This window comes from Polypterus senegalus, chromosome 11 (genome assembly GCF_016835505.1).
Source record: "Polypterus senegalus isolate Bchr_013 chromosome 11, ASM1683550v1, whole genome shotgun sequence".
In the NCBI taxonomy this organism is placed as follows: domain Eukaryota; kingdom Metazoa; phylum Chordata; class Cladistia; order Polypteriformes; family Polypteridae; genus Polypterus; species Polypterus senegalus.
The window spans coordinates 112695646-112719556 of record NC_053164.1 but is presented as its reverse complement, the minus strand read 5'-3'; the positions used below and the strand labels follow the sequence as shown (position 1 = coordinate 112719556).

Genomic DNA, 23911 nt, shown 5'->3' with positions numbered 1-23911 from the left:
GGTTTGCAAGAAGATACTGCATTAAACTTAAATGTGCTTTTTTGTTTCTAGCACAGACTTTTGCCAGCTGGTGTTTTTTTGGTGCCTTCTATTTTACAGAATGGCCACACTACTGTGATTTCATCCTGTATGGCAACAGTGTGCACGCAGCTAGCTGCATTCAGCATCTGTGCACAAGTGTGCAATGTTGCAGGGTTAGTTTAACTGAAAGTAAACAAAAGTGCTTAAGTAAGCTGTGAACTCTTATCTATGATGTTCTTTCTTAGCAAAGTTCTTGTGTTTTCCTTCATGCCTGAACATTTTTTTTGTTTCCATTGTATGCATTCAGTAAGTTGATTTTCTTCTCTGCTTTTTTCATCAAAATGGTGTTTACAAGTTTCACTAGGAGGTAGTTTGTTAGGCAGGAGCTTATACTGCTCATGCAGTGAAGCAAGTTCTTGCAGACTCATCTTAGAGCGTCACAGTAGCTCCTCTTATCACGCTAGTGGCATATTCTGTAACAGACTAAACTGCAGTATGTCTTGTAATTTCCCACAGCAGCAGCAACTATAAGAAGCAGCATCACACTCTATTGTGTACTTACTTTTGTACTTACTCTAGTGTCTCACATTATATCTTACAGCGTTGGGGTTCTCAGCCATTAATTAGGCATTTTTATATTTTTTGCCAGGATCTTCATTTGTACAATGGTCACCCCCCTCTTTCTAATATTGTGGGTACTTCTTGTGGTTTTAAATAGATACATCGTCATCCCTAAAGTTAATTCATTCTTCCCTATTAACGTGTTGCTTTATTTGCTTTGTTTATTCTGTTTCTGATTTCTTCAGCTACCTTTCATTCTTTACTTATGATTACTCTCAGGTACTCATATACTGACACATTCTGTAGTTGTTTATCATTACCATTTATCAGTATCCACTTTGCAGTTTCTCTTCTTTTACTTCCCATGTTATTTTTATTACTTTACTTTTCTCTATATTTATCATACCCATTGCTTCTAGCTGCCTCATGCTCATGGCACAAGCGTTTAACTTTTGCTGAAATTTGCCGCCGCGTTTTAAGCTGTGTTGTTATTTTCTCTTTCTGTTTTATCTATACTAATAAAAGGCAAAGCCCTCACTGACTGACTGACTGACTGACTCATCACTAATTCTCCAAGTTCCCATGTAGGTAGAAGGCTGAAATTTGGCAGGCTCATTCCTTACAGCTTACTTACAAAAGTTGGGCGGGTTTCATTTCGAAATTCTATGCGTAATGGTCATAACTGGAAGCTATTTTTCTCCATATACTGTAATGGAGTTGAGCTCGAAAGCCGTGGGGGGGCGGAGTTTTCCCAGATACCTGACAACTTCTTTATTTTTCGGGCACGTTGCGACTTTGTAAAAATTAGCTTTTGAGTTTCTCCGACACGCTATGTCACTCGATCAACTTCCTTTTGTTGTTTGTTCCACCATTTAAACCAACAAATAGTATGTTTTTCCTTCCCTCCACTTGGCATTCGCTGAAATTCTTCCATTTTCCCTCTTGCTTTTCCCATTGTCTTTTCACAGAATGCTGAGCTTAAGGGCTATTTATATTGATTTGCATATTCAAAGATGTGTAATTCTGGGAGGAGACAGGGCAGGACAGCAGCCGTATGAATGAGCGTTACTTTTCATGCTGATTGGGATTTATGTAGCGGAAGTTGGCGAACGCACAGATTCCTGCATCTGGATTTTTCTGTTCGTAAGCACATTTCGGCTTTTATGCTTATGTCATGTTATAGTGCAAATTGTACGCACGGTGTTATGCATGAGGCCCCTGGTCTTTCGTCCATGACTGCTTATTATGAATATTCACAGCAATTGCGTTCCCAGAATTTCCTCCATCCACTACCCAGATGATGAACTTTCTAGGAGTGCAGTCTCCCTTGGGACTTTTTTGTTTGTCTTCTAAAAATATCTGTTTGATCCTTGATTGAGATATTCATTACTTTATAAGAAATGTGGTAAGGAGAATAGTCCTTCTGAAAAATCCACTTGATAGATAACACTGATACTACAGTATAAAATGTTTAGATATCTGTCATTTTATCAAGTATAGTACAGTTATAGAGTCAAGTATCATTTGAAGTAACCAAATTCTAATGTGCTCATATATTACGAACAAATGTTTCCTATGAAATCTCAGCCTAAACCATAACATTGCCACTGCTAGCCTACACTGATGCCACTGTATGAGTGGATCAATAAGCTCATGGGGTTTTCACTGTATTCTTATTATCCTGTTAGTGGGATTTTGCATAAGCTGGAATTCATCAGATCAGATAAGGTTTTTACCATCCTTCTCCATTTTTGTTTTGTACCCAAATGCAGCTATATCATCTTGTTGCTCAATGGCAAGAATAGAGCTTAGCTGGGACATAGATGCCATATTCTATCTATGACAAGTAATGACAAGCAGTGCCTTGTTATGTAGCATTTTCACCACCACTGTGCAAGTAGAGTTAGTGAATATTTGCCCTCTCCTAACCTCTCCTCCTTCAATGGTGTGGATGTACACTATGTACTCATTGAAGAATTCAGACTGATGATGTCTTTGAGTCTCTACAACTGTAGGCAAGGCACCATGTGAGCCCAGATTGTCCATGCTTAAGAGTAAACCAACCACAGCATTCAAACTGTGTTGACTACATGGATGTGATACCCAGGTTCACTGCAGATAACATATTAGTTCTCAAACCCAGGACATCAATAGTCATGGAACCATGATGGACTAGGGGCTCTCTGGCCCAACCACCATCTTTTGATGTCTTTCAGGATGCTCTGGCTTGGCCATCCATCTTTAAACACACCCTCCTTGGTGTCTGCAGGATCCCAGGAAGTCCTCATGATAGACTATTCAGTGTGGGATGATCCAACCCTATTTCTTTTATTCTCTCGTGGGGCAACTCTCTACCAGACTCCTCAACACAGTGCTGGCTCACACTCCTGATTCTGCCCTTTAAGACACGATGTCTTTCTCTCTTGATCACCCTTCTGTCCTACTCAGACCTCTTCATACTCTTATAGGCAGTTTTGTAATTACAAACCACGGAGAGTCAATGATTAGAACCAATTGCACACTCATGGAGCCTGAGCTGCACCGTTTTTATTTAAAAATTAGCACACTGCCTCCGACCCTTTACTCACTTTACCACAGTGGAAAATTCAGAAAGAAATAGCTGCATGATGCCTGTAAGCCTACCACTGAGCTTGGTAAAATTGTTCAGGGGCATTGATGCCTGTGAGGAACTCATTTAGAGGGAGGTTGATTAGCTCCATGCTTGATTACAAAAAAACAGGGACTCTAAGATACTCCTATTGAAGTGTCTTACCTGTTTTGCTTGGAGTCAGTCATGTACCTCCAGAAAAAAACTTTACCAATTATCCAATAAATGTTCATTACATTTTGGCAGGCCATATGGTTTAATGTTTATGGGCCTGGACTCGAAACTAAAAGAGTGAATGTTTAGTTATCTTGTCCTTGTGTGATCTAGAGCAAACATCTGATCCTCACAGTGCTCCAGCTACAGAGGCATGGAAACAGTTATTGGATAGACTTGTGACAGCAGGTGGTGCAGCTAATATGCGGGATAGTAAAACACAATCCTCACCACTGACTCACTTGTGAGGCACAACATGTCACTTAACCAATCACAGAATATACACTGTATCAACAAAGCACCTTGGTACGGTATTCAGCATGAAAGGCACTATAGAAAACAAATGATGTCTTGTGTTTAAAATATGGCCAGAAAAAATGAATGGCTTTCCTGGGATTTGAATTAAATTGCCTTTAACCCTACTAGCTGAGAACAAAAAGCATAATAAGGTTAAAGAAGGTAATGCAATACTAGTGAAGTCATAAAAAATACTGGATTTAAGAGGTCAGCAGAGGAAATATGCACCATACGGTGTCCCCCAAAGCCACCTTAATCAGTTCATGTCCTGTCGAGTCTGGGGAAATTAAGATGGTCATCTCCCTCCTTGAGAGCTGTAACTGACATTGTAAATTGTGGACCTCTAGTACAAAATTTTAATTGGCTAAAAAGTTCAAATGTCTGAAATGTTGACATTTAGTTGGGATAATGAAAATTAGGCTATGCAAGATGATAAAAAGGGGAAGCATTTGTCATTCACAAAGAAGCTGTAATTTATATTTCACCATTGTGGCGAAAAGACTTCCAAGCATGCAGTAATCACAGAATGAAGTGAACTACTTTTTTGATTATGTAGAGCGTTTTAATGGCTGCCTAACTGCCATGTTACAAAGACCAACACTGGATCTGTCCAAATGCCAAAGTAAACATTTTCATATACACTGCCACGTTTTATGGTTTATGTCACGAAAACATTTAAAGAAAAGTCTGTGGCATAATTAAATGAACAATCATTAGTAAAAATGATTAATTTGTGTATACAACTGGAAATGTGGCATTTCTGATTGAACATGTTCACTGTTTGATGTTACTCATAATCATTATAGACTCTGAAGATTTATAAGAGCAGGATCAAGCATTTGTTTTTCATATTGGCACGTTTAACAAGCGGTTCAACAGATTAAATGTTCAAAAAATAATAGTTAAAAGACTGCTTTAAATTAAAAGTTGGGAGTGCCACAGAGGAGCAGCAAGTCTTATAAATATCCAGGCAACACATTCAAGATGCCTTCCTTATTAAATGCATCTGGGATAGGCAACACAAAGTCTAAGAAGGAGCTAACATTTCTTTATCCTCATGGGGTAAGCCATATACTGTAGCTGAAATAGTAACAATGCGTACATCTTAAGCAGGGTATAATATTAAATAACAACAACAGCTACCAAGCAATTCCATCCATTTCTCTACTTAGCTTGCCGGTTTCAGAGGAGTCAATGTTTATGTTGCAAGAATCAGCTGCAAGGCAGAAACCATCATTAAATGTGAAGCCCACCTTCATAGAAACATGCTGTATCTTCATTTATAATGCAAGAGTTTATATTTTTTAGTCTATCTCAATAACGTGTTTAGGATATAGGAGAAAACCCAAAAAACCAAAGAAACCTCACTCAGAAACAGGAAATATGATCAGTCTAAGAGACTGTTATTGGGTACAGTAAACAGTATATAAGTTTAATGCTGAATTTCATATTGTGATAACTTTACAAAAGAAAACAAAGTTGTGTCAGTTATAAGAGGCTAAGAGAGTGGACAATATTGGGTTTGCTTTTCGGGTGGAGACCTGACATTTTAGTGAATTGTGACACACAACCACTAACTAAACAATGCCCCATCATGGTGAATTTTTAAATGGACCAGTCTGTTCACACCTCAAATACTATCCCTCTTTAAAATATATTAATAGATCATTTGTGTAAAATGTGACATGTTTACATTACAGCTACAGTATATTCAGGAATTAAGTTTGCCTAGAGTGAGTATATGCTGGTCTTTTACAGTATCTATAGGTAGCTCTTACTTTGTATTCAGTATTACTGGAACTGCTGCCCACAGCCTTGAAACGGAGGGAATTCTGTAAATGAAGAAACTGACAGAAGGCTGGATCCATATCTCAGAATGGGGTGATGAAGCGTATAAACCCTGGGCTAAAACAACAAGAGTGAACTGTTTATAAAAATAACAAAAAAAGTTCATTAAAAAAGATTCAAAAATATTAACAAAAAGAGAATTCAAAATTACAAAAGGCACAATACAAAATGTTGCCTCAAAAGAGGAAGTTTAAAATAAACCAAATACAAAATACACCATACAAAGAGCACAACTTTAAAAAAAAGCAAAATGTCCAAGCAAAAACAGAGAATCAATGGAGAACTTATAAGATCTTCACATAATATTCAAAATGAGCCTAAAAACACAAGCGGAAGTTAATGTCTCAACACTGGGCTGATGCTTCTCAGGTGTCTCTAAAGTCTGACAGTTCCCTACAGCTGCTACTTCAGGCCAGCCCCTCTAACTTTGCAACATTTCTTTAATCAAGTGAAAAATGAAATCTAAACTGAAGTTAAAACCATACTTATAAACCAACTGTGCTCTTCTTCTTTTAGCTACTCCCATTAGGGGTTGCCACAGCGGATCATCTTCTTCCATATTTTTCTGTCCTCTGCATCTTGTTCTGTCACACCTATCACCTGCATGTCCTTTCTTGCCACATTCATAAACCTTCACTTAGGCCTTCCTCTTTTCCTCTTCCCTGGCAGCTCCATTCTGAGCATCCTTCTTCCAATATACCCAGCATCTCTCTTCTGCACATGTCCAAACCAACGCAATCTCACTTTTCTGACTTTGTCTCCAAACCGTCCAACTTGAGCTGACCCTCTAATGTACTCATTTCTAATCCTATCCATCCTCGTCACACCCAGTTCAAATCTTAGCATCTTTAACTCTGCCACCTCCAGCTCTGTCTCCTGCTTTCTGGTCAGTGCCACTGTCTCCAACCATATAACATAGCTGGTCTCATTACCATACTGTAGACCTCCCCTTTCACTCTTGCTGATACCCGTCTGTCCTGACACTCTTCTCCACCCATTCCATCCTGCCTGCACTCTCTTTTCACCTCTCTTCCACAATCCCCATTACTCTGTACTGTTGATCCCAAGTATTTAAACTCATCTACCTTCGCCAACTCTACTCCTTGCATCCTCACTATTCCACTGACCTCCCTCTCATTTACACATATGCATTATGTCTTGTTCCTACTGACCTTCATTCCTCTCCTTTCTAGAGCATATCTCCACCTCTCCAGGGTCTCCTCAACCTGTTCTCTACTGTCTCTACTGATCACAATGTCATCAGCAAACAACCTAGTCCACGGGGACTCCTGTCTAATCTCGTCTGTCAACCTGTACATCACCATTGCAAATACGAAAGTGATCAGAGCCAATCGCTGATGTAATCCCACCTCCAACTTGAATGCATCCGTCACTCCTACCGCAGATTTTACCACTGTCACACTTCCCTCGTACATATCCTGTACAACTCTTACGTACTTCTCTGCCATTTCCGACTTCCTCATACAATACCACAGCCCTCCTGGAGGCACCCTGTCATATGCTTTCTCCAGGTCCACAAAGACCCAAAGCAACTCCTTCTGGCCTTCTCTAAACTTCTCCATCAACATCCTCAGAGCAAACATTGCATCTGCGGTGGTCTTTCTTGGTATGAAATCATACTGCTGCTCAATAACTAACTGTAATAAAATTAAAATTGGTAGTGACAAAACTCTATTGTTTCTATTTTTTAAATAACACAAAGATGACGCCTGTTGATTGTTGCTTCTTTTTCACTAACTAGCTACACAGTATACAATAGGTGCTTTCTCACCATAGGATTTTTAGAAACTCAGGAACTGTAGTAGCATTCCTACTGCAGGAACTCAAGGCCATTTGTATATCCTTGTCCTTTTTGTTTAACTCCTACTCCAGGGTATGTACTTTCAACCAAGAACTATTGTGGGTGGTGCTCTGAAAATGAATGGTGCCGATTGGTTGACCACATGTAACTAGTGCCATCTTACAAATCTATTAGTACTTTGGAGCATTATCGATGAAGATGCAGCACCACACTTTGCACAACATAGTTTTTCAAAGCCACTTCCCTAGTACGCTATAGCATTAACCACATCAAAGCAATAATCTGTAAAATCACAATTGCTTGAAACAATAAAGCTGGCTGTCCCCAGTGAACTACCAAACTCCTGATCGCATGGCACTTCACACCAAATCCTCTTCATCACCAACAGCATCAAAGCAATAACCTCTCCGATTAAGATGTGATCACTTAGAGGTACAGGGGTCCGCTGTGAATTCCTGAATATGCCTCACTTCACACTGCATCACTCTTCTTTGAACGTCACATAATCAGGTAATTTAAAAGCAAAGTGTCTGAAAAAAAGTTTCTTTAAAAAGGCTGAGGATAGTGGCTCACTGAAGAAGCATACACTCTACAAAGAAGGTAAAATGACTAGCTATGCTGCTTAACAACCTTTAACTTCATATCTGTAGAAATCTGTCATCTGGTCACCTCATTCAACCAAGTACATAAAGAGACAGGTTGCGTTGGTACATGTATTTATTGAATTGGCAACCTCTAGTAGATTGTGTGAATTACAATCCTTCACAAGATATTCTGAATTACTTTGATTGAATGTTTAAAAAGCCTAGTGCTACCAAAGTAGGCAGCCTACTTCTTAAACAGATGGACACTGCTACAATGTGAGTGAAATGCCGTAAGGATTTTCTTTGCATTGATGGCTGGAGCAAAATGGAGCTCACTATGTATTTTGTCAGGATATCCGAGTGTTTCTACACTCTTCTTCTTTTTCTACACGGACAGTGTTCAATTCTTAATCTTCATTAAATGTCTCTTTTTTAAATCAAGTAATTCCCTCAAAATAAACACTAATTTAGATACGTCATCAAAAGCAAAACTGGTAGAGAAATCGTCAAACATTCATAACATTAAAATGAAAACGAAATCATAGGTGAACACAGTATACTAACTTAAAATAGCATTGGTAGTTTGTTCCAATGCTTCACTTAGTGCCTTTATAACTGATGATTTTGTTGTAATCTTTTCGGTGTTAAATGCAGTTACTCATGTTTGGTTTTTCATCTCCCTGTCAATGTGTTTATGAGCCATACACTCATACCCACAGAACAGTTTATCACCTATCTGATGTGTGCACTGTGGGTGTATCTTGTTCATCAGAGATTATTCTGTCAATGCAGACACTAACCCTTTTAACTATGGAAAATCCGACAGCTGTCTGAAATTCTACTGCTTTGGTGTCATCACAAGTACCATACACTTAGGAATAATGCAGCCATAACAAACAGAAAATACATTTACCAGAAAACAGGATTATTGAATCTTATAAAATTTAAAATCGATACACCCTACTATCGAACAAGACAGCATAAAGAGTAAACATACAATTGTTTAAGTGGTATTTTGAAAAATAACGGGAGCAGCCGAAAGAAGAAGAAGAAGAAGAAGAATACAAGAATGGTTCCACTGACCTACAGGACTTGACCTCTGAAAAAGGACTAAGGTTTATACAGACACAACAATCTCATTCTTTAGCCTTTCTGCATGTACTGTCATAGCTGAAGAATTTGAAATTAGATGGGTTGGGAATGGATGGAAAATTAAGTGTGAAACAGGCAACAGTATAATGCCAAAAAGAACAAATTAAATAAAACACCTAGGTCCAAAATGCTAATCAGCAGGCATGTCAAACATGAGCCCCCTGGGCCGCATGCGGCCCGCAACAAAAATCTGTGCAGCATGACAGATCCTAGTTACCACTGAACTTTGATTGAATCATTCTGCATCTTCACCGCTACTTATTGACTTTTCTTACTTCTGCCTTCTGACAAAAGTGCGTTACGAGTAGTAATAGCTTGCATATTTTCATATTTTTTTGCTCTAGTTGTATGTCATTTTGTGCTAGTATTGTAATGAACAGTTAGTGCAGACTACAGCTGAAGATTTGAAGTGGACGCGAGAAGTTGGTGAATTGTTTATTAACATATTTTTGTGATTTTGAGTTTGTAAAATTAGTGTAGGTCAGCTTTCTTTTTTGCATATCGGCTTACTTTACAATATAAACTTTGAAGTAAACTTAGTAAAGTAAAATTAGATTTTTGGAGGATTTGTTTTCCAACTTGAATTACTGAGCAATGAATTCAGTGAGTGTTTTCGTGATTTCAGTTTACACAAACAGGACTTTGCGCTGTTCTCTTACAATGTTGAGAATGTGCCTGAGAATATCCAAATGGAATTGATTGAACTGCAGTCAGATTCTATTCTGAAGGCAAAATACAATGAAGTTGGTGTGCCAGGCTTGTATGCTTACCTGCCACCCTCGTATGTGCAGATCCCTAAGTTGGCATTTAGAGTACTGTCTATGTTCGGAAGCACTTACCTTTGTGAGCAATTGTTTTCATTAATGAAAGCTACCAAAACCCCACATCGCTCAAGACGTACTGTCGATCACCTTTCATCCCTCATAAAAGTTGCAGCTGCACTAGATTTCAAGCCTGATATTGATGAAGTGGTTACTAACAAGAAATGCCAAGTGTCGGGAGAAAAGAAATAAATCTCACACTGTAAGACTCCTATGTAAGCAATGAATATAATATAATAATATAAGGGCCTAGCTAAGAGGCTAAGACTCTTAATTGTACGATGTTGTACGGAGAGTGTATGGAAATTGCTTTTCTTTAAACCTTAAACTTTAAGTGTTACATTTTTTAAAGTTTTCAGTATTGGAAAGAAAGCTACAGTAACTTTTTATAATACATGTAGTATAATAGTATTTGTTACAGTGCGGCCCGCTGACGCATGTATGGAAGTCGAAGCGGCCCACCAATGATAGTGAGTTTGACATGCCTGCTAATCAGAAATCTTCGTAACATTTCCTTTCAAGCTAGGGTAGAATGCCACCAATCACTGCCAAGCTTGTGCAAGTATTATCTTCTAAGTTGTAAAAATAAACACTAGCATGTCACCATGTAAAATAGTGACACCACATGATGTTGGCACATCAAACAAAAATAATTCTAAGAAAAGTCAGAGCAGCGTTGAGAGGAGAGTTTGGAGTAAAGAGCGTGTCCTACTGTGAAAGGCACAGGGAATTAAACCAGTTTAGTCTCAAGCAATGGAGGCTTCATGGGGCCTTAGTACAGGTCCACATTAATCTCAAAGGCATCAATCCAGCAGAATTCTTTTGAATACTTAGAGAAGCATGTACTTGAGGACACAGAATTTAAGGAGTGCACTTAAGGCTGAAGACAGGAAGAACTTCTTCGTGAAAAAGACTTGTGTTATTCTAGAACAAATGATACAGTTCACTTGTCTGGATGAGATACTGAGACATGCTATTGGCTAACCACATGAGCTTGAAGAACTGAAATGACTCTTCTGATCTGTAAAACATCTTATGTATACAGGGGTGGGCAGAAGTAGGTTTACAGTTGTTCAAATGGGAAAAAGACATGCAGATTATAATTATTACAATAGCTTTATTAACTTAATTATTAATTCAAATTGCCTGTGTTCATTATTTACACATTCTTGTAGTCTATCTGCTATAATCAAGCAAATTTTAACAATAAGAAGAAAACAAGAATACAAATAACATAAATAAACAATAATAAATAATCACAGAAGAATGAACTCTGTGTTTTGTTTATTCACAACTGTAAAACTACTTTTTTCCTACCGCTGTATAATGCCTTTTTTTCAATTATGATCATGTGATTATGTAAAAAAATGAAACCAGAACAGTTATATAGTCCCATGAGTACAGTCAGTGGAACAAGTTCATTTCCATTTGTTATTTTCCCTGAATGACTAACAAGCAGGTAAATAACAATTACATGCCTAATGTTTTGCATAATATTTCCAAAGATGACAAATAGTGATATATTTTATTCCTATGAAGGAATACTCATATTTCTTTACCCAATTGAAAATCAGCTAATGTATGACTGAAAAATCTGTGTAGTTTTTAAAATATTAATATACATATTACATATACAAAATATATTGCCACACATGTGCAATTGAGGATCATCCTTCTGGCTCATCCTTGGTAACCCCAGAACGAGAGGGGGGCAATGACGCCAGTCAAGGGCCTATATATATTCAAAGTGCTCACAAAAGGTTGCGTCTCATTGTGAAATGGTGCTTGACAGAGACGGAGCTTCAATCTAGGCCTCAAAGGTGTTGTGAGACTGCTAAAATGACCCTTTATTTGATTTATATGCACCATTGAGCGCTGTTTGAGTTTGTTTTAATTTGGTTGATTAAATAGGGTGGCCCAGTTGGTGCCCCAACATTTATCTGGATCCAGTGTAATACCTTGCACGACCACTTATACAGTATATAAAAGTCTGCACGTGGAAGTGTGTGTGTCTGTCTGTCCGGCCCAGAAGTGCGAGGCTACAGCATGAAGCTCAAAGAGCTGGCAAGGTGGCCCCAAGTTCATGAGTCGGAAGAAGAAAGAAATATGAGGCTACAGCATGAAGTTGAAAGAAAGCGACTCTGTCGCCAAAGTAAAAGACAAACGAGACAGAAACTCGCTTAGCCGCTAATAGATAAGGGGGGCGAAAACGTTCACAAAACCAAACCGCCGACTCTGCTTTTCAATTTCCTTCTGATGATTTCAATAGTTCCTAGAAGTCGGGGCTTTTTACACAGCTAGTTAGATATAAATATAAATATACATAAAATATGTATGTAACAGAATTTTCATCTAACCAAAAGAAATCCTGGCTTTGTGACCAGACACTTTTGCTTTGACAACTGACATAAAAGCATTTTCAGGATAGAAGAATCAATATCGTAGAATATTTCTGCCATTTAATAGGTGGTGTTTGAATCCCAGCCCTCTCTAATTACACTCAAACATAACTGATAATTCACTTAACTGTTGTAAAACAGTGTCTGAATTTAATAAATGCATTTGTTGCTTAATTCATTTGAAGTTCATCATCTTTGTGATGCAGTAAAATCCAGAATTCCAGGAGGATACAGATATGGGGAGATTGTGCTCACTCCACACTGACAGTGACCAGGCGTGTAATTCAGACCAGGACCACTGGATCTGGGAGGCAGCACTTTAACCATGGTGCTGAGAAGTTTTACTATACCTCATTTCATTTGTTTTAAGTTAATGTTCACCTTATAAAAAGCAGTTGAGATTCCAAGTGACTAAGTGACATAACAACCTGCATGTTACCCTGATATGGAGTAGAAAAAAATAGCTAATTCTGTTGCCTTCCTTTTTGGGTAATACGTTGTGATGCTTCAAAGTAATAATTTCATCAGCAATCAGTGACAGAAAGTTAAACAAGATTAAGTGGCAAGGAATCTGTACTTTTCCTGCTAACATTCCTAACGTTGCTGTTTAATTTATATTGAAGCTTTTCATTATTAAGATCTGTACTCTATAAAGTAGAAGAGAAAAATAAAAAACATTTGAGTACAAATCAAAACACGTAAATTACAAATGTGTAATATTGCATTTTATGTAAAAACAAAACCAGTTAAGAAAAAAAGCAATACAAAATTAATTAATTAAAAAAAGAACACAGTGCAATCCAAATATGGGTAAAGGCCTGGACTTGTGTGTCAACAGATATCATAAAGGCAGTCGGCATGCTGTTTTTCCTCTCAAAACTCCAAAGGTTCAGAGGTTAAATTAACTGGTAAATCTAAACTGGTCTTAGCGGTATGTTTACATGTGCGTTGTCCATGGTTGTTCTCCATGTTGTATGCAGTGCTGCCAAAACAGGTTTCAGGTCCCACATCCACCATTACACTTAATTTAATTAGGCTGGTCTGGCAGCATATGTGTATATACAGTATGGATCCATTTCTCAATATCATATGTTATTTCATGCATGTTTGCCATATGTTGCACTCCAGGATGTTTCTGGCTTTCCTCTAGCTTAGTGCTTGGTAGGGGCACAGACAGCTTTTGGTAGGCCCACACATGGATACACAAGTCAGAGAGTTATGGAGGTAATGTTAGAAAAAAGCAAACCCTGCACTGACCTTTTAATTGGAAGGTTAAAAAATGGTTAATTCTTAGTGATACTGTAAATGAATCAAGGATTTCAGAGGATTGAGTTTTATCTTATCCAAATCTCTCAAATGTTTAACGTAAAGATTAAGCTTATTCAGACTAGCACATAATAGATTATTTATGGAAATTGTAATGAAAGGTAGCAGGGTAACCAGGAGTCACTTCTAGAATGAAATACCGTGATCTTGTCACAAGGCCACAATATATTCTGACTATCCCTGAAGGTTCAACAACACTGCTATAGCAGTAGGCACCAACAGTTTTGCTGAGACTGGATTTACGGGGATTGGTTTTGTACAGTCCAACTTGCTAATTAACTATAATGTAGTTTTTCTCAAGAATTCCTCTCAAGGTTTTATTAACTGTATGTAGAAATGAACATCAGATAATTTGGGTTTTCTATTCAAAACAATGAAGTTTCATATGGTGCTGGAGAGTGGCGACATGTTGCATGTTGGTGGGACATGCAAGTAAGCATTATGTCACAGAGGGTGTGTTAACTCCATGGGTGGACCATGTTTAGGTCTTAGAATGACGCAGTGGAAAAGTTGTTCCACTTACACTGCAACCTTGAAGATACAACAGTGACAAAATAATCACCAAAACAACACAACTCAATCATAATTAAGTATATACTTAGCTTGTATTAAAGAATTTATTTTAGCATAAAAATCCACAGTCGAGCTTTGTCAAGTGATCCATGATAAAAGATAAATTCAGCAGCTAGCTGTGATGCTCTGGCTGTTGCCTTTTCCAAATGCTGTTGAGGTGTACAGAGGTTTACAGGATGGAAGATAACTGAGAACAGCATTTCGAAAGTCCCAGGTGTAGGGTTCTGTGGAAGCAGGCAGGTTTTTAATAAAAACGGCGAGACTCGGGTATCGAGTATGTGTTTGTGCAGAATGTTTATTAAATATTTGGGGTTGATTGCACTTGCGTGGGGGCAGAGTTGGTTCCAATGTCCTCAATGAATTGCCACAAGTTAAAATTAGGACACTGTGCCCACAGAGGTATAAAGGACAACCTGAGTGCAAGAGGAAGGAAGACAGAAATGGAAAAGGACAGAGTTTATGAGGAAAAGAACAGAAGAGCGTCATGATGAGAGCAGCCAGTGCTGTTGTGGAGTGCAGGCAGGTGGGCGGGAATGTGGGCCCTGAAGAGGAGCATGTGGCTGGAGTTCAAGGGGCACAGATCACTCCTGTTGAGTGCAACAGGAGCAGGAGCGACCTACCACTCCAGACGTCTCTCAGTTTAATCCTGAACAATGGTGGTGAGAGGCGGGTGCAAGGCTTGGTGTGGTGCTCCAATGGATGCTTGAGATGGTAGCAGGGACCCATGCCTGGGTAGGGGATGACTGCACCTGTCAGTGGGCATCTTCTCCTGTAGTGGAGCCCCCCAAAGGGTAACTAGAGGAGATGGCGATTTTTAGAACAGAAGCACCATGGCTCATGGCTGTTTTAAAAGGACAGATCCTACTTTTAGTTTTTATGGATTGATTTATCTATTCAAGGATTTTTAACCTCCACCAATACACGGTTTTGTTTTTTTTTATGAATTATTTATTTATTACTACACTACTGCACTTGGGGGTTTTTGAATCCTTGACTGTTTGAAAATAAAAGCACATTTGTAGTTTGTACCAACCCTTACTTGTTATGTGTCCTCATTGCACAGCTCATCCCGTTTATCATTATCGACAGCTCTGGGTTCAAGATGGACTTGGCAGCTGAGCTACCTTGGACTTTCACACTAAGGTTAAGCAGATCATCTGCTGTAGTGTTCCAGTGTATCCAGAGTCCGGCAGTTGTCACAGTTGTCACAAAAAAAGGCAAGGTGTGGTAACACTTTTTTTGTAAATGTAAGATAATATTTTCATGGCACAACTAACCAATCATTGTGTAACTAGGAGTTTTATGATCCCTTTTCTGGAAATCTATGCACACCCGAGAACCTTCTTTGTGTTTCTTCTGGCAGAGCTTTAGAACTGCTTCCTAAATGATAATAGTAATAATCAGAAATAAAATATATATATATTGTGGAGGCTGGCCCAGACACAGACAGGCAGACACGTACATTTCACCCAACACACGTTTATTTACACTATTATATACAAGTGCCACACAAACGCCACAAGTCCCCAAAGTCCTGGCCACACAATGCCTTCACTCTCCTCTTCAGGCCGCCTCCTTGTCTCTTCCAGCAAGCTCAGTCCCCTTCCACCCGACTCTCACCCCAAATAAAGGGAGGCGGCCCCTTTTATTCACACCAGGATGTGCTCCAGGTGCTTTCCGGCAATCTCCCACCGACATGCCCCCATGTGGCGGAAGTGCCAGCTGTATCCCCGGAAGCACTCCGGGTGTTCCTGCTCCTCTTCCCTCAAGCACTTCCTGGTGCAGCGGAAGTGCTGAGGTCCAGGGCTCCAAAGGCATGGGGCACCCCCTGGCGGTGATCATGGGCCCCTATAGGGTGGAGCTTCGAAGCTCTGTACCCGTAGCCCCCAAAGGAACCAGGGCGGTCACCCCAGATGGTCTGGGGAAGGCGCAAGCCCTCCTCCGGTCCTCCTGGGCATCCCGGCCAGGTCGCCACCCCAGCCACCTCTGACAATATTCTATATATGAAGGAATACTTCATAAGCAGTCTATTATAGAGTATGAATTCAAAGCTTATTAAATAAACAGACCATAGTCTGAAATGTTGCCTACATAATACTACTACTATGACTGCTAGTGCTGCTACTACACTTCTGCTTTGCCTCTTCAGGTCATCCCACTAATTTCTGATCTAAGACATAACCTGGAGTAATAATAATAGATGTCCTGTCCAATGAATTTCAGTCATAGCTTTCCTTTATATAATCTTAGTCAGTTGGACACCATCAGCTGTGCCCTCCAGTGAAGTCGTCACATAATCTGACATACCCCAAGACTCATACCAGCTAGTCCATGATTCAATCTGAAAAAATCAAACATTTTTGATTTGGTCTTTAGTTATAAGGACAGGCTTGTGTGAATGAGAGCTGACAACCAATTAGTGGTCATCTAAAAGTAAAATTCATATAATGCAGCAACAAGGAATATGAAACACAGGGGGATTCAGGCCTCACAAACAGAAGAGAAACTTGTCTGTCTGATGTCTCATTTTTTATGTATCTTTCGTACAGCACAGGCTTTGTCAGGCAGCACACTATTGGATGTCAGCAAAAAGGGTGAGCATGACTGTGCCGGAGGTCAGCACACTATCGCTAAATGTGATATGGCCGTCGATTTTCAGTCATTTAAACTGACATGGTGCAGCTTCAAGATCAGCAGCTGTGGACAGCAAATCTAACATATCCAACAGCTAGAACAGTAAAGTGACATCGGCTTTTTAGTTAACCTACATTAGCTTCTTAACCTCATACAGGTTCAAAATCTACTCTGTGTTATTTACTGCCCAGATTACTACTGATCAGATGTTGTCATATGAGAAATATTTATCTACTAGGAACCCTTTTCAGTAAGTAGACATGGAGGTGATAACAGAAGTCTGCATACAGTGTTCCTGTGGGTATTCTAGTTTCTCACATCTCAAAGGCTTACAGTAGTCAAGTTAACTGGTGACTCTATAAATTGGCCTTTTGTGAATGTCAGTGTGTGAATGTGACATGTGAATAACTGACAATGTGCAAATGATGTCACAATAAAATTTACACCAACAAGTTAGAACTGGATTAAGAGAGTTCAATAATGAATGGATATTAATTAAGGCATGACTGAAGCAATATTAGTGTTTAGTAAAGACCTCCCCCCACCAAAATACAAAAAGGGCATATTGGTGTTTAGCTCTTATTCCTGCTGTCAAGTGGTATAAAAGATAAACACAGAATGTTCACATTTACAGCAATAAAGGAATGAATGAAATACTGCATATTAGTAGCATCTCAGGAAAAAAAGACTAAATGAGCTATTATATCTAAATAAAACCACCTACGTTTCTGGTAAACAGAACTTTACACCTTCATATTTAGTGCGTGTACATTTCTTGGCTGTAAGTTATTGATGGAAAGCACAGTTGTAATGTACGGCACACAGACTTTTTCTGTGGAATCTTAACTTGTTAGTATGTGATCTACCATAGACAGGAAGATGATCCTGACCTTAAAAATTAGCACTCTGATTAGAAGATCAATCAATTAAAACATAGACAGACAGACAGAGAAACAGACAGATAGATCCATCCATCCATCCATTCTCTTCCGCTTATCCGAGGTCGGGTCGCGGGGGCAGCAGCTTAAGCAGAGAGGCCCAGACTTCCCTCTCCCGGCCACTTCTTCCAGCTCTTCCGGGAGAATCCCAAGGCGTTCCCAGGCCAGCCGGGAGACATAGTCCCTCCAGCGTGTCCTGGGTCTTCCTCCCGGTTGGACGTGCCCGGAACACCTCACCAGGGAGGCATCCAGGAGGCATCCTGATCAGATGCCCGAGCCACCTCATCTGACTCCTCTCGATGCGGAGGAGCAGCGGCTCTACTCTGAGCCCCTCCCGGATGACTGAGCTTCTCACCCTATCTTTAAGGGAAAGCCCAGACACCCTGCGGAGGAAACTCATTTCAGCCGCTTGTATTCGCGATCTCGTTCTTTCGGTCACTACCCATAGCTCATGACCATAGGTGAGGGTAGGAAGGTAGATCGACTGGTAAATTGAGAGCTTTGCCTTACGGCTCAGCTCCTTTTTCACCACGACAGACCGATGCAGAGCCCGCATCACTGCGGATACTTTAATATAAAAATTCACAGGAATTAAGATAAATAAAAAACATGATATTGATGTCTAGAATACTAGATATTTGCTATCACTGAAATTCACAAGAAAGAGGCTTTCTTACTTAATAATACAGTAGATGTCAAGGACTGTCTTAGTATTTATAAATATGGATAAAATGAAAACCATTGGCTACTGGCAGGCCTGTGGCCTGAACGGTGTTAATATTATCACTTTTAAGCTGGAAGATTCTATGTAATGGCAAGACTGTGGGATCATTTGACAGAATGATAAGAGAGATTACATATGCCAGAATCCATCGCACTTCCCACCGTCCTCCATGATGTAATCAAATGAACTGGACAAATATTGTAAAGAGACAAAAATAGTGCTAGTATGGCTCCAAGTAATACTTTATTGTTTTATTTCCAAAGCTCACTGATAAACACTAAGGACATGTGCAAATAGTTTTGACAAATGGCCAAATTACTAAAATGGTCAAACATCTTCCACAAGGTTTTGTAGTGCAATCAATTCCAGTGCTGACCACTATCCATGGAAAACTCTCCAACAAAGAGGAGACGAGTACATAGCAGCATAAATCTCTTTAACAACCACGCAAAATGCCAGAATTATATTTTTTGTGACATTCCCTCATCAACATCCTTTTAATATATGAAACACATGCCAAATGGGTACAGATTACAAGCTATCAGACATTTGGAAGAATGACGTAAAAGGGGATTTGGCGGCTCTTTGCATTGTGTGCTTTGATTTAAAAATGCAAAATTGTATCCTCCAGCCTTCAGATAAAGCCTTGGACTAATTATGTATTTCCATTTAAATTAAATAGCATATAGGAGGGCTGAAACTGAAGCATAAATGATTACATGCCCTAAGCCATAGCTGCACAGATAAATCTGTTCATCCAGTTCTATCCATAAACCATCAATTTTCAACATTCATGCAAGGCATGAGCCAACTTTGGGATGCTAATCCACTGCAGGGTACATTAATATAAACAATCACACTGATACTCAAACAGGGCAAATTTAGAGTTGCCAGTTAACCTTATCTGCATGTCTTTGTGGTGTGAGAGGAAAGACGCAGTACTCAGAGAAAAACCCAAGTAAACATGGGGAGAATGTGAAAGCTCAACAAAGGCAGCCTGGAGCTATGAAACAGCCTCACCATCTAATTGACCAGTGTGCTACACCATTGATTGAGATAGTTTTCATGGCCGTGTTGGCAAATACAAACAAAAGACTTGAATAAGTACATTGGACAAGATCTTAACAAACTACTACACAGAGCCATTAATGTTCCCAGAAATGTTCGGTCTTGGTGAACCAGAGGAAGCTGTGTGGCACTTGAACTTTGGCAGTTGTAATCTAAATAGTTAAGCCCACCAAGAAAATGCTAGATTCCTGCTGGCTATAATCCAGAAAACAGAGCCTGGAATTATAAATGGCCACACTTTACCACTGCCTCAATGATATAAGCTGGGCCAAGTCTCACCGGCAGGGTGGCATCTAGAGATAGAACAGGACATTTACACAAAGGTGTGGGCTGTTTCTAATGACAGGCAACTTAATGATTAAAGAAGCATTGCCTCTGTTTATATTTTTAATTGTACCTTTTTTTTCCCTGCTCACATACTGTGTTATTTTTACATTCCACCATGTTTCCTTACCTTAAACAGTTTCTGTTCTTTACAGGGGTGTGGACCTTTTTGGAACTAGGACTCTCAAGTCCTGTGGCAATTTGGGCTGCAGCTATTGCAGAGTCCTGCATAACACACCTGTCTGCCAATAGAAAAGCTCTGTGATGGTAGGTACATCAGGCATTGTTGTTGTTCTGCAGTCTCTATTTGTGATTAAGATTCAATAAGTCTGTTTGGCTTCAGTCTGATCTCTTTGAGACATTTATATTAGCCTTTTTTTGTGTCTTGTTTAAGACTCAAAATTTTGAATTTCCCTCTTTTAAAATGTTCTGCTTATAAATTACTTTTGACCCACTTAATCTTTCTCCACTCCTTTTGTTTCTTCTTCTTCTTCACTATTTTATTTTTTGGTTTTGTTTATTTCTAAATTAAATATTGGATTTCTTAAATTGTCTCCTTTTTTGAGCATTCTTAGTTTGTTATTGTGATTAATTTGTTAAATAAACACTGCACTTTTGTGACCTTTTGAAATCCAGGAGGTTCATTCTTGCTTTTGGACTTCCCATCTAGATGACTTCATAGCACATTTTAAGAAAGATTCAAAATCTGGATTTTTTTTTTCTTCTTTCTTTTAAATCGTGTGTTACTACCTTTGTTCATTACTCCTTTTCATCTTTAAAATAGATTTTTTTACAGGCCTTCTGCTCTTCATTGCAGGTCAGGATGACCATGTGGTAATGTTCATTTTTAATAAGCCAGTAAAAATGTTTTTCTAATAAAATTTCAAAAAGATTATTAAATAAACAATGTGATCTCAGTCTTTCTTAAAGAAGCCAGATGATGTCCAAAGAACAGATTACATTATTATACCACATTCATATCTTATTGAGCCAGGACAGCACATAGCGCCAAATGTTTTCAGAAATGCTCCACTTTGCTTCAAACCTCTATACAGAGACACTGTCTTGTTTTGGCATTGTTAGTTTTTATTCAGCAAAATATGAAGAAAAAAAGTGACACTTTACTTGTAGAAGGCCACCTGTACACTTATTACGCCAGGCACGCAATGTACTGAACTCTGACTTTGGAAAGGCTCAGTTAATCATCTATACAAATAAAAGGCAAAGCCCTCACTGACTCACTCACTCACTCACTCATCACTAATTCTCCAACTTCCCATGTAGGTAGAAGGTTGAATTTTGGCAGGCTTATTCCTTACAGCTTACTTACAAAAGTTAAGCAGGTTTCATTTCAAAATTGTACACATAACGGTCATAACGGTCGATAACAGTTGACAACGTCTGCCATGTTGAACTTTCTTATTTATGGCCCCATCTTCATGAAATTTGGTAGGTGGCTTCCCTGCGCTAACCAAAACCGATGTACGTACTTATTTCGGTGGTATGACGCCACTGTCGGCCACCATATTGAATTTTCCGAACGTCACTAATTCTCCAACTTCCCGTGTAGGTAGAAGGCTGAAATTTGGCAGGCTCATTCCTTACAGCTTACTTACAAAAGTTAAGCAGGTTTCATTTTGAAATTCGACGTGTAACGGTCATAACGGTCAACAACGTCCACCATGTTGAACTTTATTATTTATGGCCTCATCTTCACGAAATTTGGTAGGCGGCTTCCCTGAGCTAACCGAAACCAATGTACGTACTAATTTCGGTAGTATGATGCCACTGTTAGCCGCCATATTGAGCTTTCCAACGTCACTAATTCTCCAAATTCCCGTGTAGGTAGAAGGCTAATATTTGGTACTTATTTCGGTGGTATGATGCCACTGTCAGACGCCATATTGAACTTTTCAACAGTCTTTGTTACTTATGGGCCCATCTTCAAAAAATTTGGTATGCGGGTTCCCAACGCTAACTGAATCCTACTTACATACATATATACGTCCATGGTCTGCAGCTCAGTCACCGTGTGAGGTGGCATTGGGTCCCCATCCCAACGCCTCCCACGTTGTTGGCTGCCTGCCTATATAAGGCCGTCCGTCGCTCCAGTCTCTACATTCCCTTCCTTGCTTCGCCACAGGATTCACGTCTCCCTGCTGATAACTACAGCCTTTTTATTTAATCCACGGCTTCTCCGCTGTTTTATTGTTCATTTATTACGATTACAGTTATTGTGTAGGTATTTTAGACTTACTTTACATTGTTCAGGTACCCATTTCCTTTATCATTCCAACCGTACCCGCATTAACATGTCTAGCGAGGTGATCACCATCGATCAAAGAACTGTCACTTGCCGAGTGGTTTCCATGCCCGGACATGGCACATATCTTTTCCATTCTCTTTGTTACATATTGCACGGCCATATCAGGCTCACTCTTGATATCTGCAGAAACATTGTGTCTTGTGTATTGAATGACTGGGACAGGTTCAAGGTGTGGACTGATGACGGTACAGGAGATACTTATACTACACAGGAGCACAATAAGAGTAAAATGCTTAAGCCCTTCACCTATGCATCTGCATGTGAGTTGATGGCTGCCGCTGAATTGTTCGGTTGTCGCTTTCAAGTGTACCGAAATGGCCAAATATTATACACCTTTGGACAACCGCCAATGCCTCTTAAACATCTTAGATTCACAGGTGACGATTTCAGTAGTGGACACTTTGATGTTTACGAATGTTTAAACTCTCAAAAGCTGGATGTGAAGTTATCGATAAAACTGGTTGCATACTTACAATGCTTGACAGATGCCGACTGTCACTTTAACACAAGTCCTACAAATACTGTCGTATTACTGTTACTACTCGTAATTGAAACAAACCATGAAACTCAAACCGATTATGACAGCAGCAATCCAAGCTGTGAGATTTGAAACAAGAATACTGTTCACATGGCCAGCTGTACGTTGCATGCTTAAGAGTAAGCTCAGCGCACAGCTTGGTCATATTACAACCAGAGGGCCGAACTCACAATGTGGTATACAAAGAGATCCTTAACAAATAATTATTGGTATATTTTCCCTCAGTTTAAAATTTAATTTTCTTCTTAATAAAACTTTTAAGGCAGTACTTCGCTGCTGCGAAGCGCAGGTATTTTGCTAGTAAATGATAAATTGATCTCAAGTGTGTTATTGTCTTTCCATATATATAGATACTAGCAGAATACCCGCGCTTCGCAGCGGAGAAGTAGTGTGTTAAAGAAGGTACGAAAAAGAAAAGGAAAAATTTTAAAAATAACGTAACATGGTTGTTAATGTAATTGTTTTGTCATTGATATGAGTGTTGTTCTCATATCTATCTATCTATCTATCTATATATATATCTATATATATATATATATCTATCTATCTATCTATATATATATATGTTGTTCTTATATCTATCTATATATATATATATATCTCCATCTATCTATATATACAGTATATATATATATATACCCACGCTTGGCAGCGGAGAAGTAGTGTGTTAAAGAAGGAAAGAGAAAGAAAAGGAAACATTTTGAAAATAACGTAACATGATTGTCAATGTAATTGTTTTGTCACTGTTATGAGTGTCGCTGTGATATATATATATATAGCAAAATACCCGCGCTTCGCAGTGATGTCATGTGTTAAAGAAGTTATGAAAAAGAAAAGGAAACATTTTAAAAATAATGTAACATGATTGTCAAAGTAATTGTTTTGTGTATTTGGCGGCAGCGTCACAAAGTTGTTTTCGTAGCTGCATCAGAAAATGTACCACGACGTCTGACACGCCTCCTTTTACTGTTTTCTCACAGCTTGGATTGCTGCTGTCATATATATACACACACAAACACATACATACATACATACATACTGTACATACATATATATATATACATATATATATACACATACATATCTTCATATCTAAATACATATCTACATATACATATATATATATATATATAT

General features: G+C 39.0%; 1 protein-coding gene across 1 annotated transcript in view; it reads right to left on the bottom strand.

Annotated features, from left to right (window-relative positions):
* The window catches only part of LOC120539439 (synapsin-3-like), an 842044-nt gene that overhangs the window by 286095 nt on the left and 532038 nt on the right, over nucleotides 1-23911 (bottom strand). The window lies entirely within an intron of this gene.